This window comes from Solanum lycopersicum, chromosome 5, assembly GCF_036512215.1.
Source record: "Solanum lycopersicum chromosome 5, SLM_r2.1".
In the NCBI taxonomy this organism is placed as follows: Eukaryota; Viridiplantae; Streptophyta; class Magnoliopsida; order Solanales; family Solanaceae; genus Solanum; species Solanum lycopersicum.
In genome coordinates this window covers 31,399,923-31,404,070 of record NC_090804.1, presented here as the reverse complement: position 1 = coordinate 31,404,070, position 4,148 = coordinate 31,399,923, and positions in this window count along the sequence as shown.

Sequence of the window (4,148 nt, the reverse complement as noted above, 5' to 3'; positions counted from 1 at the left end):
AGGAAAAACTCCCAAAAGACCAACCAAAGGGTCCTTGAGGAGGACCCAACTTGGGAGCAAAACTGTCAAAAACCAATCCAACCAATGAGAGGCAATCAACAGATCGTAGGTCTATCAACGTCCCCATCGTTTGGGGCGTAGGTTGAGACTTAGCCTAGGGATATTAAGATCCCCTTTGGTGAGTCTCTAACCCAAACCACGGACCAGCAGAATTGTCCGAAAGTGGGTCTACGAGGCGTTGACAAGAACCGTCGATTGACACTTGCACGTTTTCTGCATGTGTCTCGGCCAAGGCAGGGGTGTTTTGGGAAATTCACCTAATGTTATAAAAATTGTTTGGGCAGTTATTTATGGGTATTATGAGTATTATAAGTAGTTTTATTTGTCTAGAACCCCTAACTATGTTCATTATTAAAAATAAAAAAACCCCAAACCCAAAGAAGAACTCTCTAAAACACCATTGAAGCTTGAAGGGAGCTTGGAGCTTGGAGCTTGGATATTGATTCCTCCATCAATTTCTCTAAATTTCGTGGATAATATTCATTGAGTTATGATTTTCATCCTTGAATCTCTTTTCTTCAAGGAGCCAATCTTCAAATCTGTTTCTAGGATCTTTTCAAAAAATGAATTGTCCTATTTTGTTCTCTAGCCATGGGTTCTTGCATAAAACGTTTTGAATCAATGAGTTATAATTGAATTGATTTTAATTTGATGATTTTGTACTAAAAACTCCATGAACCCATGCAATTCATGATTTCCTTATTTTTACTATTTTATTGTTGATTTGATCATGCCTCAATTGTATTTGATTTCGTGTGTAGTTTGATTAGGACTATTGATCATGCCTAGCTAGTATTTTCTAATGTCGGTTATTGAATATTATTATCAGGTGGGATACATTCTAGTATTTGACAGGTTCTACAAAGTTTAGGTAGTGGAATGGGACCCTATCTAGATATCTCACGAGTAAGCCTTGAAGATGCTAGTGTCTAAATTCCCTAGGTCTTCTCCAAGACCATTATGTGAATGTCCTTAATTATTGAATGTATCTTAAAAGGCTTAATGAACATGGTGAGTTAAGTCATATTCATGTTAATGGAAAGGTACTTATCTAGAGTAGCTTTAAGGATTTCTTAAATACGCTTGGAGAGGGTGTATGAGCGGTCTCTTCATGTCTTACTTAGGTGAGTCTTGGAGTACTTCTAGGTAGGGAGTTAAATTTATGTAATGGGAATATTCTTATCATAGGTAGTCTAAAGGATCACTTTGGTGTATGTGAAGGGGTTGTATGGGTGGTCGCTTCATAACTCACTCAAGTGAGCCTAGAATAACATTTAGTAGGTTGCTCTCATGTTTATGTTATTTGAAGTGATCTTGATGCTATATTGTGTAATGCGACTATATGAGTTTATGTTGACTTGTAAATGACTATTATACTTGTCTTATGAAGTTTTACTCAAAAAGAGAATGTTTTATACAAATGTCCTTTTAGCATGGTTTTAATTGCATGTCAACATACTTAGTGCATTCTAATGTACTAATTCCACATATTTTATTTATCTCTAAACGTGTAGGTGGCATTTGAGAGGAGTTCTTTGAAGTGGAAGCTTGGATTAGTATTCATTCAAACAAAGTTGGGGTATGTCCTCAATAGATTTGAGGACATCACTATGTTTAATTTTCTTATTAAAAGTATTAAAGACTTAGATATTTCTATTTTGTTGATGTATGGGTTGTGTCCCATGATTTTCGTGTGTCTAAGATGATGACTTTGAGACTTAGCCTTTCCTTATATGTTGGATAAAAGAGATGTTTTGAAGTATTATTATTTCGTGTGAAAAGTTTTAAATCCGCACTAATTTTCATACATGTATGAAATGAATGGTGTCAAAGGGATTGTACAAGATCATAGATAGTTCAAGTACGTCGTGCCACAATCTGAGAATACCATATATTCTAGGGTATACTCTTGGGTCATGACATTTACCATTCAAAAATGAAGAGGAGAAGTTCTTCAGCAACACCAGGGTAGCACCAGGCACAGTGCACCCTATCTGCACTAGAGGAACCGAGGAGGCGCACCTGTATACAATTAGGATAAGACCTCAGCAAAATGGTTTAGCACGGCGCGCCTGAGACGTGCCCAAATCAGCATTTTCCACCAAGTTTTTGTAGTTTGGGCTTTTTAAGTTCTTCTAAGGTATATTAACACCTTCAAGTGATTCTAATTACCTCAAATGATTTCTCAACACCTAGAAATACCCAAAGAACACGAATCATAACCTTGAATCAATAATCCAATTCATGACAAGTTAAAATTAAAGTCAAGAAAGTTAATAGTCTAGTCTAAAGTTAAGAAGTTAGTCCAAAACAAAGTTCTCAAAGGTTTTCAAGAGTCTTTATTAATTGTTTTAACTTTATTTTAAGGCTCAAGTTTCATGTGAAAAGTAAAGAGTAAAAAAGCTGAAGTCTTTCCTTCAATAAATATAAGGAAACTAAGTAATTCCTAAGATTTGATTTAAGACTAAAGTTTCAAATTAGGCAAATAGTACAAAGTTGAGTCTCAAAAGTTATACGGTAACTAAGTATTCCTAACAGTTTATAAAAATGTTTTCACATTTAAGTTAAGTGGAAACTAAGATTTTCCAAAAGAATTTTGAACCAGAAAAGGAAACATTGATTCCAAGAGAGCTTTTTAAAGGTAAATGTTGAGAAATTATCTCAACTCAAAGAAAGGAAGTTGTTTTAAAAAGCATGAGCTAAAGTAAATTTTTGGAGTAGTATTAAGAATCGGTGTGGGGATGAGAGTTCATATTAACTCAAGTCTCCATGAAAACCATGTAGCCACCATGGGTATTAAGAGGTCATACTCTTTAGATGATCATGTAAGTTAAGCTACTGGATCAACTAAGTTAAGTAGTTCTATGTGACGTCAAAGTATAGGATAGTTCTAGTAGCATAGGAAAGACGTCTTACTATCACATAGGCTCATAGTGGTGGTTTTCGATTAGAGAATCTCCCACAGAAACTATATTACTTCATATGTAAGTAAAGTCCAGTTTGTTATTTCATTCTCATTAACGAACTAACTTTTTAGAAGATTTTATATATATTTCATATGTCTACCTACTTTATATTAAGTAAAGTTATACATGATTTGAGCAGAGTAAAGGTAAGTGCTCCTTCTTACTCTTTTTCAAGCTTAAGTTTTGTTGGCATTACGACACGCATATTCGTACATTCAATGTAATGATGCAAATTGACCTGCATCGTATCATAATTAAGACACAGGTAACAAGGATTAATATTACCTAGTGCCTCCTTGATCAAACTAATCACTCGGAGTCAGTGGTTAGCCTCCTTACAACTTGGAGGACACATATTTATTGTTTTCAGTCTTTTCTATTGTAGGATGTTGTGGGTCCTTACGTCCATATTAGTATTATAGAGGCTTGATGGACAGTCAGGCTGTTTAGTTTTGAGTCTCTCATTATTTGCATTACAGATATCCTATTATGAGAATGAAGTGCTATTTTGACCAAATTATTTAATTCAAGTTGTTTTGTAAGAATGATTTTCTTGTATTGAGTTAATTCTTCCCCTTAGTTAAGTAATTCAGGACAAGTGTCTGGTCAAGCCTAGAAATTGTTATTGAGTACCGGCCATATCTACGGTGTATACTCGGGGCGTGACACATTAGTACCCCTTTGTGCATTACTACATGTGAATGCGCATATCTAGCTCTGAAGTTCTAAGATCTCTTACTATTTTACTCACATTTGTTCTTTGGTGAAGGTGAACTTAGCAGATAATGGAGCAGGTCCTTTCTGCTTTCATTAGAAAGAAAACTACTTCACAATTTTCCTTTGTTGCCCAGACTCATTCCTTATGTCTTATCCCTTTTATTCTAGAACTTTTATCTATCCCTCGGATTTTCCTCCTCAACTTATTAAACAAGGATCATTAGCCATGTTATTCTCATGTCATCTATTAACATCCCAACCTTACTTACCTTACTCGACAAATGATACAACCCAGCTACAAACAAGTTCAATCTACTCCTCATGTCAACAACCATCTCGTAGTTTCATTTAGATCACTAGGGAAAGAAATACCCCCAAAAAGTGCTTCTCAAACAAAGCCCAACT